Below are 16210 nucleotides of genomic sequence, written 5' to 3' on the forward strand. Positions count from 1 at the left end.
TTTAGGTGACATTCAAAGATGACCACACTGAAGTTTGGCTCAATCTCACAGATTGTATTGAGTTGGAAGGGACCCTCAAAGGTGGACTTGTCCAACACCCCTGCAGTCAGAGGGGACACCTCCAACTACAGCAGGCTGCCCAGGGCTACACTGAGTCTGATATCAAATGTCTCCAGGTTTGAGGCCTCAACCACATCCCCGGGCAACTTGTTCCAGTATTTCACCACTCTCATTGTGCAGAACTTCCTCCTGATGTCCAAATCTCCCCTGCTCCACTTCCAAACCACTGCCCCTTGTCCTATCACTACAAGCCCTTCTAAACAGTCCTTCTCCAGCTTTCCTGTAGGTCCCCTTTCAGATACTGAAATGCAACTTTAAGGTTTCTCCAGGCTGAACAACCCAAATTCTTTCAGAGGGCCCTTCCAACCCCATCATTCTGTGATTCTGTGACGCACTTGGCAGAGCCACGCAACATGCCCACACAATCTGGGTCATCCTCCTTCTCTTTATTCAGCTACAAGTCACTCATCACACACATTAAAGAAAAAAAAAGGCAGCAAACTGAAACATCAGTTCCTGAAACATCTCATGAATGCATTTGCATTATCTGGGAAGATAGTGCTGTCACCTCTAAAGGATGATGCAAGGGTCAGGGAGCATATCTGTATGACATGGCAGGGGGGCTGGAACTAAATGGTCCCTTCCAACTGACTGATTCTATGACATAGAAAGGACTGAAGTCTCTGCTGTGTTACAGCAATGACAGTGCTGCAGAATATTACTGTTGAGTTTAGAAAAGCCATGTTTATGCTCTAACTACTGGCAGCCACGGATCCAGTGAATTATGGGGAAATAGGTATGCTGTCCTGTAGGGGGAGGGCTTCCAAGATAGCATAGAATCAACCAGGTTGAAAGAGACCTCCAAGATCACCCAATCCAACCTATCACCCAGCCCTATCCAATCAACTAGACCATGGCACTAAGTGCCTCATCCATATGGGAAGAAATGGCAGAAGACTGCAGTGCTGGAATGCCAGGGGCTGGAACGGACATCTAGAGATCAGTGAGTCCAACTCCCCTGCAAAGCAGGACCTCAGTTTTTAGTTAAATTTAGTCCTTTTTCCCTGTGGCTATCAAGGCACTTCCCCAGCCATAACAGAGATAGGATTAAAACCCACAGGCATTGCAAAACTTTGTGTTAAGGAGTCAAAGGAGAGAATTAGGTCAAAATGATCTGAACAAAAATCTAGCGATACGAAGGGAGGAGAGAAAAAAAATGAGAAGAACCATCTACACCACAAACATCTTCAGACAGCAGGAAGGCAAGGATCAGAGGGATGTGACCCAGCCCCTAAAGCACTTGGGAGGTGTAATGGTACTAGTTTGGCAGCAAAGAAATAAAAGCAACACAACCACCTACCATGTCTGCATCGCTACATGCTTGTTGTTACCCTAACGCTGCAGATTTCCACCACCTCTTCTAAAGCAAAAAATGTCATCTGACCATTGGTTTTCCTTTGGCCATGCAAGTAAATCTTACTACAGACTTCACAGGGAAGTGCATGAGGAAAGCTTACAGGATTTTTTTACACTTTCTGACAAGCATAAGCTGTAGGCTCCAGCACATTGGCCAAAGCCAGTGGGCGGTGAAGCTCTGGAAGAGGTTGCCTGGGGAGGCTGTGGGTGCCTCCTCCATGGGGGTGTTCAAGGCCAGGTTGGATGAGGCCCTGAGCTGCCAAGTCTTATCGAGATGCATCCCTGCCCATGGTAGGGAGATTGGAATAGACAATCTCTGAGGTTTCCTTTAGATTACTGAAAAGCAAGCTCCACATCCTTACAAGCACCTCTCAGCACCATGACCACTTCATTTTTAAGCATGCACTTTGATGCTTCCTGCAGTGGAGACCTTCTCTCTAAGTTTCCCATGCACCTCCAAAAGTCACTACACTCTTTGTAACCCCATCTCAAAACTTTTGTTACAAGGCTTGCGGAATCAACCCCCCCAGAAAGTCACAGTTGTGGCTAAGTTGCTGGGTGACCCAAGGTCCCTTCTGTCTCTACACACATGCATTGATCCATAAACTATTTCCTACGCCTGATGCCTCTTTTATTAGCTCCTTTCCAGGCTTGCAAGAGGTCAGGATGATCTGTTTGTACAGCACTTAGGAGGTACACTAGGTCCGTGGCCCATACTGGCTGTTCACAGGAACAAGTGTTAAGGCAGATCACAAAGAAGCCATTAGCAAATCAAAGGGAAGTCAAAAAGCAGCAGCTTTTCACCCACTTCCAGCAGATAAGAGGGAACTTGTGCTTCCCTCGCACTTCTTAACTTCTGCTTGTACAATTAACACTTTATCATCATGGGGCATTTTCCTATTTGAAATTGTTTATTAACCTGAACCCATTCCCCACCACCACCACCATATGTTTACATTTAATCATCTAGCAAGCCCGAATATCTTGACTACTAATAACAATCAACACGTTACTAACATCACTTTCGTTTTAAGCCCTGCGACTAAACATTGCAAATTAATTCTAGGTTAATTAGTTTCATTAGCTATGCAAATATTTCTCAGGCTTTAAAGCATTAAATCAGATTTAATTTGCTAAGACAGTGTTCATTGGGAGTTTGAGGAATCTGTTCTTGCTTTCCATTAATTAAGGCACATTACACTGTGGGGTCTCTGTGGAAAAATAATATGTTAATAAATGATTAAATTTAAAGAGACAGAACTTAAACGTGAACTGCTCCTACAGCAAGCGTAGTAACGCTAAAGCAGAGAGTGTTAAGTGTGATCTCCCTTGTGACTTTACTCCCAAGCAGTGCAGTCAAAGTGTGAAGTAAACTCACTTAAGATAATTGAGGATGCTAAAGGGCAGAACTGTTCCTTAGAGAATCACAGAATCAAAGGTTACATTTGGTTGGAAGAGATCTCCAAGATCATCCAGCCCAACCTGCGACCTGCTCCAGCAGGTCCACATCTCTATTTTATTGGGGGCCCTGTAGCAGGGATCCTATTTCCATAGCTAGGACAGCCAGGTGTTCCTGAAAACTGATCTTCCAAAGGTGGATTTACTGCTTCCACCATGCCAGTGGGATAAATCCAACAGCACCATTTACTTATTTTATGCTGCATCAAAAGAATCACTGTCAGCAGGTCAAGAGAGGGGATTCTGCCCCGCTGCTCTGTGTGATTAAACCCCCACCTTCAATACTGTGTCCACTTCTGGTGTCCCCAGCGTTAAGGAGGACACAGAGCTGTTGCAGTGAGCCCAGAGGAGGACCACAAGAATGATGCAAGGGCTGGAGCACCTCTACTGTGAGGGTAGGCTTAGGCAACTGAGGTTGTTCATCCTAGAGAACAAAAGACTCTTAGAGCTGCCTTCCAATACTTGAAGGGAGACTAAAGAAAAGCTGCAGAGGGACTTTTCATAAAGGTATCTAGAGACAGGACAAGGGGGAATGGTTTGAAGCTGAGGCAGAGCAGGGTTAGACTGGATCTTGGGAAGAAGTTCTTCAGTGTGAGGGTGATGAGACTCTGGAATAGGTTGCTCAATGTGGTTATGGATGTTTCCTACCTGGGGGTGTTTAAGGCTAGATTGGAGGAGGCCTTGGGCATCCTTGCCCATGGCCAGAGTGATGGAGTAGATGATCTCTGTGGTCCCTTCCAACCTAAGCCATTCTGTGATTCTATGAAGACAGGGTAGCTTTTGATGATGTACCCATACTCTTATACTTAGTCTGCAAATCCTACTATGGGGAACAATTGTCTTTTTTAGTTGGTTGCTCCATCGCTCCTTTAAATAGGGTCCTGATTTTAGAAGCTATGGATGTAGTAATAAATAATAATAGCAGTAACAGAGTTACTTGGAAAGCAGCCCCTTGCAAAATGAATGGACCTTCTCTGAAGATATGCAGCCCTGAGGTTGCTCATATTCATAGAATTTCAAGAACTGAAAGCCCTTCTGGACTTCAGGGGAGGATAAAAAAGGCAGTCACTTCTTGTTACATTACTCCACTTTTAGCAAATACTCATACATGTAAATAGCTCAGAATTGAAAGCCCTCCTCTCCTTCAGTTTGCATTCATCACAAAGTAAGGCATCTGCATTCATTTTCATACTGAGTCCCTTACTCAGTTCAGCAGAACGTAAAGGGCTCGTGGATACATTAGGAGCTTCAAATGCTTTCTCCTTCTGCTAGGACTTGGTCAATCTATTCTTTATTAATTAAATGGTGATAAAAGGAATGAAGGGTTTGGCTGTTTCAAAAAGGCTATGCTGTTCCTTTTTTTAGTTTCACAGTTACTCACCTAAACACCACAGAACTCAGAAATAATGAGGCAAGGTGTGAAAAGGGACTACCTTGACCCCTGCATTTTTCACAAAGAGGTGTTTAATGAATTTCATCTGTGGAGCTGCAGCAGTTACAAACTCAAACAGTGCACCCTGTTCCTGTTTATTTTAACCCAAAGTAGGCAAAGTAATAGGCCTAAAGCAAGCAGCATCCCACACTGATACCACCTGCTCCCATATTCAGCAGTCCTTCATGACAGAAAAGAAAGATAAGGATCCTGTGGCCAGCTTGCCCTTGGGAAGGGAAATAGAACAGCTGAGAAAGTGGGGAGAAAAAGCAAAGTAGGGAAAGCTCCAGAAATGTCTTTCTGCTATTCCTCCCATCCATCCTCTTCATTTGTCATCTGGAAAACACTCCTCTCTGGAAGCCACACATACAGGCCAACAATTCCCTTTGTCTTTTCTCAGCCAAAGGGAATGAGGTGGAGAAAGTGGAGAGGCGAGCCAAAGGGTGCTTGCTGGGTGATCTGGGCATGCAGCAGCTGCTGGCTGGTTAAGCCAGAGCTCCTTTATGTTCCACTTCACACCCACACATGCCTCATCTGTGCAAGGCTGAGCCAGCAACAGTCACAGCAGAAATGCATCAGGCCTACAGCTTCTACTTCTTCAGCTTGTGTGTGAAGGTGGAGGAAGGTAGGTGAGCACAGGCAGAGGAAACTAGTGATGAAAGGAGTAAGAAAGGAGATGTGCAAAGGCTGGAAGCAGTGAGGAAAAAACATCTAGGGATGCCAGGGATGTGGGGTAGCAGTGCTTGCTTGCAGATGGCCAGGTAGTGAGCATACTGGGAGAGCCATACTGGACTGACCAACCTGCTCTGCTGGGCATCCTGGGCCAGACAATGGGACTGGACCAAGCTGAAGCACACCAAGGGAAGATTTGCTGGTACAAATGAAAGGATTACCCTTGGTGAGATGAACAGAAACTTCTCACAGAACCACAGAACTGTTTTGGGTGGAATCACAGAAACATTCAGATTGGAAAAGCCCCTCAGGATCACCAAGTCCAACTAATAATCCTACTCAACAAGATTCACCTTAAACCACATCTCTAAGCACTACATCCAAATGACCCTTAAACACATCCAAGGTTGGTGACTCCACCACCTCCCTGGGCAGCTCATTCCAGTGCCTGACCACTGCCTCTGAGAAAAAAAAAAATATAATGTCCAATTTAAACCTGCCCAACTCAGGTTGAGGCCATTCCCCCTTGTTCTGTCTTCGTGAGAAGAGACCAGCAGCAGCCTCTCCACAATCTCCCTTCAAGTAGTTGTGGACAGCAATGAGGTCTCCCCTCAGCCTTCTCTTCCTCAAACTAACCACCCCCAGCTCCCTCAGTTGCTCCTCACAAGATTTATTCTCCAGGCCCTTCCCCAGCTTCGTTGCCCTCCTCTGCACTTGCTCCAGCACCTCCACATCTCTGTTGTATTGTGGTGCCCAAAACTGACCACAACACTCAAGGTGTGGCCTCACCAAAGCAGGGTACAAGGGGACAATCACCTACAATCACCTCCCTACTCTCGCTGACCACAGCATTTTTAATACAAGCCAGGACACCACTGGTCTTCTGGGTCACCTGGAAAAGACCTCCAAGATGCTCAAGTCCAATCGTTGACCTAAGACCACCATGTACATTAAATCATATCCCATAGTCCCATGTGTACAAGTTTTTTGAACACCTCCAGGGATGCTGACTCTACCACCTCCCTGGGCAGCCTGTTCCAATTCCTAATCACTCTTTCAGTAAAGATTTTTTTTTCCCTAATATCCAAGCTAAACCTCCCCTGGTTAAATTTGAGGCCATTACAATACAGAGGAGCTCAAGAAACAAGATCTAGGCTGCATCAGAGAAAGCATATTGGAGAGGCTGTACATAGGAGATCAAGACAGGAGGCAGGACATCCCAAATTAAAGTAGGCAGTGAGTCCCAATCCAAACAAAGAAAGAAAGAATGATAAACGCTATACCAGGCTGTCACCTGTGGCCCTTCCCCACCTCCCTGAGCTTTGGTGATGTGAGCCATTACACAAGGATTCCCTTTCATCCTTTTTTTGGCTGGTATTCAAAAAAAGACTCTGGTCTTGATGAGCCTGAAAAAGTAGAGTAGAAACACAGAATCGTTTTGGTTGGAAAAGATCTTGAAGATCACTGAGTCCAACCACCAAGTTGACAGCGCCGTGGCCATGAAACTGTGTCCCAGAAAGCCACGTCTACTGAACTTAGTGGAAGAGCAAGTAGGAGAGGATGAGAAACGAGGTAGCCAAGCACCTTGCGATGTGCTGTACCTGGGAGCGGGGCGGTGACTCCCGCAGCCGGAGCGCCCTCTGGCGGCACTCTGCACCCTTCCAGCCTGGCACTCACTGCCCCCTCCAGCATCAGCACCAAGCCGTTTGCCTTAGCTTTCCAACAGATACCTAAACACAAATATGTCGGAAATGGTATCAATGCCAGCGAAGAGCTAATTGCGGAGCTCTTATCACATCGTGCCCCATAGCAAGCTCCTACCAGGAAGGTCTGGCTGCTGCCTTCCACGGCCTTGCAAATCCAAACCCTTTAGATGCACACACAGCACCTACCCGGCACACCATCTCCCTACTAATTAGGGGAGGCAGTTACGTGAGGATCCTTCACAGAACCTAGCCCTGAGGCAGCAAGTGATCCATCTCTCACTTGGCACTAACCCAGAGGAGGGAAAGAAAGTCCATACCAGAAGTCCTGACTTCCAATTGTGCCAACTGAGAACTGAAAGGAAATGGATGAAGTCAGCTGCAGAACAGAGCGCAGGGATTTCAGTGCTAGCATTTTCATCCTTAACTGAACAAGTTCCAAGAATTATCCTTTCAGCAGAACAAAAAACTCGCAGAGTGAGTTCCAGAGATAGCTGGCAGAATACACGTCTTAGAAGGACATTAGCAGGGAATGCAATAATGCCACATCAGCAAAGGCTCCTCAGCTAATCTGAACCAGAAACCAGAGAGGAAGAGAAGCGCAAGCAAAAATTATAGCAAGCTAGAGCACAGAAGAAAAATCATCATCTGCCTTCCTTCTGCAAGGCAGCAGTTTAGAGACGCTCAAGCCCCAGACAAGAGCAACTCTGCTGAAAGCAGCGAGGCACAAATCCAAAATCCCCTTAAGAGCATGAAAGAGACCACACCCAGGCTCCCTTCCTCCTATACCTAGCAGCATTTCTTCCCTCCGTGGAAACTAAAAGAGCAAGTTTGCAAGTGTTTCTTCCTCCCATATGATAGATGGGGGAATTTACAACTGTGGTTTCTAAATGGGTGCAACTCCTTGCCTCCAGGACCCCCACCCTAGTGTGAGCTAGGCTTCACATTTGTATTTCCAGCCAGAGCTCCCTGCTCGCTCTGGATGGCTCTTTATACAGTTTGCATCATTTGGGATGTCTCTTTTGGAGATGTCCTTCCACGAGCTTTAAAAGAAGCCTGTAGACCAGACTTTGGAGACAGATGCTGCTGCTGCAGCAGTCAGAGAAGCAAAAGCTAGGCAGAAAAGTTTGGTATCAGTCCCAGCTCTTCAATTCAGCTGGCAAGTCACATCCTGGGCTGCATGAAAAGAAGCATGGCCAGCCGGTCAAGAGAGGGGATTTTCCCCTCTGCTATGGGGAGACCTCACCGGCAGTATTGTGTGCAGCTCTGGGCCTCCCAGACAAGTATGAACCTGCTGGAGTGGGTCCAGAAGCAGGTCACTGACATCAGAGGGTTGGAACACCTTTGCTATGAAGACAGGCTGAAAGAATTGGGGCTGTTCAGCCTGTAGAAGAGAAGGCTTTGGAGAGACCTTAGAGCTGCATTTGAGTATCTGAAGGGGACCTGCAGGAAGGCTGGGGAGGGACTGTTTAGAAGGGCTTGTGGCGATAGGATGAGGGACAACGATTTGAAAGTGGAGCAGGGGAGATTTAGGTTGGACATCAGGAGGAAGTTCTTTGCAATGAGAGTGGTGAAATACTGGGACAGACTGCCCAGGGAGGTGGCTGAGGCCCTGTTCCCACAGACATTCAAGATCAGATTCAGTGTGTCCCTGGGCAGCCTGATCTAATTGGAGGTGTCCCTGCTGACTGCAGAAGGTTGGACAAGATGACTGTTGATGGTCCCTTCAGGACCAATGCCATCTGTGAATCTGTGTAAAAGTCACAGCTGAATCCCGGTAAGGAATGGAAGAATTTGGGTCAGTCACCTCCTAGACCTGTTCCCAAGCATTACACTAACCCCTTATTCACAACAGGACAGAATGGGGGGTTGGGAGGGATCTCCAGAGATTACTTAGTCCAATTCCCCTGCTAGAGCATGATCACCCCGAGTAAATCACACAGGAACACATCCAGGTAGGTTTGGAATGCCTGCAGAGAGGTTCACCTCCTCTCTGGAAACACCACTGAAGCAGTGCAGAAGGAAACCAATCCAAACCAACAAAACCCACAAATATGAGGTTAATCACAAGTAAACTGAAAATGCCTCTCATTTAGAACTTGATTCTGATCTCACTTCACATTGGTGCAAATTTCTGCCAATTACCATTAGAAGGTTTTACAAAGCAATCTTTAAGGCAATGAGCCACTGTATATGCAGGGAGATAAACTGGTTGTCAGGATGGTTGAAAACATCCTTCTGGATGCTGGTCTCATGATGCAATACACACACACACATCATCTCCAAATGTCTGATCTAGCTCATTACCTAAACAGCTGACAAACTTCATTAATCTGATGTTGGGAGGGAGGAAAAAGAGAAAAAAAAAAAAAAGAAGTAAAACTGTATCCTTTGTAAGTCATATCAGGACAAACAGAAAACATTCCTCCATGCTTTATCAGTACCAGCACATTTTCTGACCAATGGCAAATTACACAAGGTCCTTCACCCTTGAAGAATCACCCTTGGAAATACTGACCTTGAAATAATTTCATCTTACTGGATGCCAGTGGAAGAGGTAAGAAACTGAGTAAGACAAGGATGGCTAACACTAATGCTTTTGGAAATTGGCACTAAGGTTCTCAATCGTTTTCCCTTACAAGTCTACATGTATTTGTCTAAATCAACCTCTACTTTCACTGAATCATAGCATGCACTGACTTGGAAGGGATATCTAAATATCACCTAGTCCAGCCTCCTTCAGTAAGCAGAGACATTCCCAATCAGAGCAGGTTGCTCAGAACCCCACCAAGCCTCACCTTGAATGTCTCCAGAGAAGAGGCCTCCACTAACTCCCTTGGCAACCTGTTTCAGTGTTCCACCACACTTCTTCCTAATGTCCAATCTAAATCAACCTTGCTCTACAGTTTAAAATCATTGTCCCTTGTCCTACTGGTACAAGCCTTTGTGAACAGTCCCTCCCCAGATTTCTTGGAGACCCTTTTCAGGTACTGGAAGGTCTGATTTCCAGCCAGAACAATCCCAAGTACCTCAGCCTGTCATTGTAGGAATGTTCTAACCCTCTAATCACTTTTGTGGCTCTCCTCTGCAACCTCACCATCAGATTCACATCCTTGTGCTGACTGCCCCAGAGCTTTAATGAACTCCAAGTGTTTTCCAATCCTCTTCCTAGTGTTTACTTTTAAAAAAGGTGTGATTTTTTTTTTTAAACCAGCATGGCCTGAGCAGTTCTGATTTTCTCTCAACAGCTTGTGAGCTATCATTTTTATATAATGAATTGCTATTAACTCTTAAACTAATATCTAGTTATTCAAATTACTGCAGACTTCTTAGACTCTGTTCTATCCATCTCTGAACTGTCACAATCACACAAGCTGGGCTGTGCTACGTAGCAGGTGAAACTCCATGCAACTGTAGCCCTTTGTACCTAAAAGTCTGTGAAACACTTCAACAAAACCCTCAGGATCTAGGCAGCATGCCACTAGTTTTTCACGTAGTATTCAAACATCATGAGAGTGGCAAAGTGTAGAAATCACAGGGGAATTTTATCATTCTGGCCCCATCTAGCATTAGAATTAAAAATAATCATAGAATGGCTTGGGTTGGAAAGCACCGTAAAGATCATCTGCTTTAACCTCCTTGCCATGGCTAGGACACCTCTCAACTCAGCTGCCCAAGGCCTCATCCAACCTGGCCTCAATACACCTCCAGGGAAGAGGCATCCACAACCTCTCTGGGCAGCCTATTCCAGAGTCTCAGCACCCTTGTACTCCAGTCAAAGTCTACTCTCCCTCAGCATAAAACCATTTCTCCTCGCCTTGATTCCAGATGCCCTTATGAAAAGTCCCTCTGCAGCCTTCCTATAGAATCCTTCCAGGTATGGAAACACAGCGATAAGGTCCCCCCTGAGTCTTCTCTTCTCCAGGCTGAAAAATACCCAGCTCCCTCGGCCTATTCTTATGGTAGAAGTGTTCCAGCCCTTGCATCATCCTTGTGGCCCTCCTCTGGAATCACTTCAACAGCTCTGTGTCCTTCTTATGCTGGGGACACCAGAACTGGATGCAGTATTCAAGGTGGGGTCTCACAAGAGGAGAGTAAAGGGGAATAATCCCCTCCCTTGCCCAGCTGGCCACACTCCTCTTGATTCAGCACAGGGCATAGTTTGCCTTCTGAGCTGCATTATCTCATTGCCAGCTCATGGTGAGCTTCTCATCAAGCAGTACACCTGAGTCTTTCTTCAGAGCTACTCTCGACCCACTCTGCATTCAGCCTTGATTTGGCTTCATTAAAGAGACAAAATGCACCACAAATATTTTTTGTTTCCAAGCTGACATGCCAAAGCACAGAGTCAGTAAGAGCATATATACAGCTACGACAAAATGTGTCAGGTGCAAAGCTACTTAACTTATGGATTTCCAAAGTCACATTTTGATCCCGTTTGCAGCAACGTTAATCCAGAGCTCAATCAAATTCAAATTTATGCCATTATAAAGGAAAGCAGAATTTGGCTCTTAAATTACAGCAGCTAAGCACAACAGATTTTGTTTCCCTTGGAGTGTTTTTAAGCTCCTGATAAAGAGACAGCTTTTATGTCTTTAATAATCCCTTCTTCCTGAATTCAATGAGGTAAGCATCAAACACTCACTCAAACTGCAGGGCTTCCTTCATTTCTCGTGACAGTTTTAATGTCTTTTAAAGTAGTTTCTAAAGCAGTGCATAATACATGCTAAAAGTGACAGAGGGATCAGGCTCAGACCTGACTGAGAGGGGCGGTACCACCCTCTTGAAACTTTGAGGCAACAGGAAAAAAAGATATAAATAAGGATGTGAGGAACTACAAATCAATGGCGTGCTCAATGCTTGAATCTATGACCCAGCAATTACTGACCACGACTTTTGCCATCTAGTGAATAAAGCCCACAACACAGCCTACTGCAAACCTTACCCAGCCTTCAGGCTTTTGCTGTATAACACAAGATGGTGTTCATCTAGTGTATACATAGTGTACATCTAGTGTATACTTGGGTGTATTAAGAAGAGTGTGGGTCAGCAGGTCAAGGAAGGTTCTCCTTCACCACTATTCAGCCCTAGTTCGGCCACATCTGAAATATTGTGTGCAGTTGTGGGCTCGCCAGTTCAAGAGGGACAGGGAACTACAGGAGAGAATCCAAGCAAGAGCTATTAGGATGATGAAGGAACTGAAGCATCTCTCTTACAAGGAAAGACTGTAAAATCTGGGGCTGTTTAGTCTGGAGAAGGGAAGGCTGAGAGGGGACCTTATCAGTGTCTACAAATATCTGCAGGGTAGCTGTGAGGAGGATGGAGCCAGGCTCTTTCCAGTGACACCCAGGACAAGGTGCAATGGATGTAAACTCAATCACAGAAAAAATTCCATCTCAACAGGAGAAAAAAAAACTTCCTTACTGTGGGTGGCAGAGCCCTGGAACAGGCCCAAAGAGGTTGTGGAGTCTCATTCTCTGAAGACTTTCAAAATCCACCTGGATGTGTTCCTGTGTGGCCTGCTCTAGGTGATCCTGCTTTGGCACTACAGATCCCTTCCAACCCCTAACATTCTGCAACTCTTTTTCTCTCAGTATCTTTCCTCCAGCCTTCAGTGAAGGTAAATCACAGGTGTATATGCCCCAGCCAAAGCCCTTCTCAAAATACAATCATTCTTTTTTCGGTCAGGACCTGTCACAGATCATAGCATAACACTGCCAAGCAAACTGGGAAGTGAGAATCAGGAATTAAGTAACTGGCAAAACAACAGACTTGCTTTCTATAAACAAACTCTCCTATTAATCAGCACTTAGAAGGATGGATATGGTCCAAAGTTACTCACTGCTTGCTGCTTTGTAACTACAATGCAGAGACGTGGTGCTGAGGGACGTGGTTTAGCACCAGGCTTGCTAATGTTTGGACTCAATGATCTTAAAGGTCTTTTCCAACTGAAACGATGCTATGATTCTATAATTATTGTCAGCTCTAATTCCACTGTAATTACCATGGTTCAGCATGTTAAACACTATGTTGGCAGAGCTACAAGTATCTTGGGATGTTTTGGACAAGGCAAAGTTCATCTATAGGACAGAAAACGATGAGACGCTTTAGGTTTCATTCACTAAACACAAAAGAGCACTTCGGCTTTCCAGTACCGCCGTGGGAAAAACCCCAATCAACAAAAACACAGAACAAGCAGCAGATAATAGATTCATAGGTTAGGGCTGAAAGGGACCTTAGAAGATCATCTAGTTCAAACCCCCCTGCCATGGGACACCTACCACTTAGAACAAGGCTGCTCAAGGCCTCATCCAACCTAGCTTTGAACACATCCAGGGAGGGGGCATCCACAACCTCCGTGTGCAACCTGTTCCAGTGTCTCACCACCCTCGCTGGAAGGAGTTTCTCCCTAATCTCCAGTCTCCTGCCCTCCTCAAGATTCAGTCCGTTCCCTCTCATGATATAACTACAAGCCCTTGGAAGAAGTCCCTTCCTGTCTTTCTTGCAGGCTGCTTTCAGGTTCCGGAAGGCTGCTATATGTGTCCCTGGAGCCGTCTCTTCTCCAAGCTGAACAGCCCCTAGTCTCCCAGCCTGTCCTCACAGAGGAGGTGCCCTCTAATCATCATCATGCCCTTCCTCCGGACCTGCTCCGGCAGTTTCATGTATTTTATGCCACGGAAAGTTGCTCTATTTTCTCCGGTAAACCATGAGAAGCAGGTCAGAGCAGAGCACAAACCCATGCAACGGCAGACTGCCTGTTGCTTCTATACGATTCTTGGTACAACACCAACCCTTACAATGAAGTATTGTAGCCGAGGCACCCACAAAACAGACAGCGACAGCCCTCTGAAAACTGAGTTTACTGCCACTCCTTCCGACAGAAGGAGATCCCAGGGTCAGGTGCCAGCTGGGAATGTCCTGCTGCACAACCAGTGAAGCTATCTATGGAGACACGAACCAAAACTTGCACTCAATCGCACACAAGGGGAAAACCTCCCCACAGACACTCACCAAAGCAGGGGTGAGGACTCCTTCGACGCGGTCCCAGTCTAAAGGGAGAGGATCCAACTGCCAGGTCACTTGCTGCGTGGAGACCAACCTCCGCCATAGCAGGACTCCGTTTCTAGCCCGCCCAGGTGCACTGAGTTAGATTTCTTAATTAGCTCGAGGGCTGCGCCCCCCAAGCAACAAAAGAAGCAAGGTCAGAACTCCTGGGTCCGCAGGTGCCAGCTGATGACTGCTGATCATCAAGCTGATCGTTACCACCTGCCACCAGACCTCAGCCCTTTGTCTGTCAGGACCTTTGCCTTTGTCAGGGCGGTTGTACCTGCCACAAGTATGCAGTTAGACACGATGGGGTGTGAATTGCTACTGAGTTGTTATATGGCTGCCGGAAGGAGTCTGAAGCCAAAGAAGCATAATTCATCCTGACACATGCATGCAGCAGCCCTTTTAAACGCAGTTCAGGCGGAAGAAATACTGGAGCATCTGTGCTGTGCTCTGCTCTTCAGGCAGAAAGCACAATCCATGGCAGGATACATGCCCCCTGTTATCTTCTGGAAACCAAGAAAAGCATATGTTAGAGCAGATGCTGCACTCTGATTTCCCCCGCCTTGGACTCTGTTAAGGGCAGTCAGTTAATTGTAACACTGTAATTAGCTGTGTTTTGCTATCTCAAAAGCACATGAGTATTCCACTGGCACTACTTCACTGAGGAACTCTAAAAAGGCATGTTAAGGTTAACAAATGGAGAGAAATAGGGAAAGGCAGTACACTAAATAACTGAGCTAAACTGGCTCAGCAGGGCTCTGGGCAACCTGATCTAGTTGAGAATGCCCCTGTTTACTGCAGAGGGAGTTGGACTAGATCGGTGAAGGTCTCTTCCAACCCAGACCATTCTATGAATTCTATGACTGCATGCTCTGGGTTGCTCCGGAGCAAAGCAGGATGACAGGTTGCAGCCCTGCTGTTAGATGTCAGAGCGAGAAACCTTGTAGCAGCAGCCCCTTCAAGCCAGATCTCTCGGTCCTTGATCCATCAACCCCATAGCTCTGATCAGTGGGAGCCTACATGGAGTAAGGGTGGTGGGGTTTTCCTGTTTACATTTTTCTCCTGTGCAGAACAAACCTACAAGCTGCAGCTGCATCCCCGGTGGCTGTTATCGCTCCTGCGTTTCCTGCGTGCTGAAGGGCTCGCAGACACTTCTGCACAGCGGCCTTGAGGCAAGGATCCTGGAAAGCACTCCAACCCCTGCATATGCCAGCACTTGAGCAGAGCAACGGCATCAGGCACATCTTTAATTCCCTCTGACTGCAGTGAAACTTCAGCCCCATCAAAGTTAAACTCCCACTTAAGAATAAAGAGGGCTCCCTGAGCTGTAAAATATATGCCGTGCCATTTATTGTGGCTATACACCCACCAACTAAAGGAGGTGTAAGGCTGTTTTTACAGAACCACCGAGTTGTTTTGCTTGTAAAAGACCTCTAAGATCATTGACCTAACACCACCATGGCTATTTGACCATGTCCCAAAGTGCCATATCCACATGTTTCTTGAATACTTCCTGGGGTGGTGATTTCACCACCTCCCTGGGCAGCCTGTTCCAATGCCTGACCACTCTTGCAGGAAAGAAATTTTTCCTAATCTCCAACGTAAACCTCTCTTGGAGGAATCTTAGGCAATTTCCTCTTCTTCTATCACTTGTTACTAGAGAGAAGAGACCATTCCTACCTCATTCCGGGAGCTGCAGAGAGCAATGAGGTCCCCTTTCAGCATTCTCTTCTCCAGACTAAACAACCCCAGTTGCCTCAGCTGCTCCTCATCAGCCCTGTTCTCCAGACCCTTCACCAGCTGTGTTGGCCTTCTCTGGACATCCAACCTGGTCCTAAGCGTTTCTAGGGATGAGATGTTCACAAGCTCTCTGGAAAAAAACATTCCAGAGTCTCACTACCCTCAGGGTAAAACATCTGAGGCACCTGATCAGCACAAATCCAGCCCTTGGTGAGCCTTAAGTCTCAAAACACCTCACAGCAATTAGCACTTTGCTTTGAGGATAAAATACTGGAGGTAAGAAGAGAGAAATGCCCTTGCAGCCTGTAGTGTATTGACATTAGCACCAAAGAGGTAATTGCATCTCGCACCCAAACACGATCCAAGCTAGCCATCTGCAGCAGGACAACTGAAGCACAGGTCTCAGCCTCCAGGCATGACCAGCCACTTATGTGTGATACAGGTAGAGCGGGGCCACTGTTCTTGCGCTCCTTGCAGGCACAGCACAGAGGAGAGTAATCACATCCCCAAACACCACTTACTGCTCTCTCACCTTTGCTGATAATACACTCATAGGCATCTGATCACCAACAATACTCCGCAAACCAGCAAACGCTGCAGATAAAACAGACGGCCCACAGTGCCTGCCAGGCACAGAACGACAGCAGGCATCACTCGGCACTGCTGCTCCCCATGCTCT

At 46.5% G+C, this 16210-nt stretch overlaps 1 long non-coding RNA gene across 1 annotated transcript in view; it reads right to left on the reverse strand.

Moving 5' to 3' along the window:
- LOC135186536 (uncharacterized) overlaps positions 1-14928 on the reverse strand; it is a 102923-nt gene extending 87995 nt beyond the window's left edge. Inside the window, exons 1-2 of the long non-coding RNA XR_010307010.1 lie at positions 14869-14928; positions 13753-14297 (exon numbers count right to left, since the gene is read on the reverse strand). This is a non-coding gene — a long non-coding RNA (uncharacterized LOC135186536). The remainder of the gene's footprint in view (positions 1-13752; positions 14298-14868) is intronic.
- Positions 14929-16210: the final 1282 nt, after the last annotated feature.

This window comes from Pogoniulus pusillus, chromosome 25, assembly GCF_015220805.1.
Source record: "Pogoniulus pusillus isolate bPogPus1 chromosome 25, bPogPus1.pri, whole genome shotgun sequence".
NCBI classification, from domain to species: domain Eukaryota; kingdom Metazoa; phylum Chordata; class Aves; order Piciformes; family Lybiidae; genus Pogoniulus; species Pogoniulus pusillus.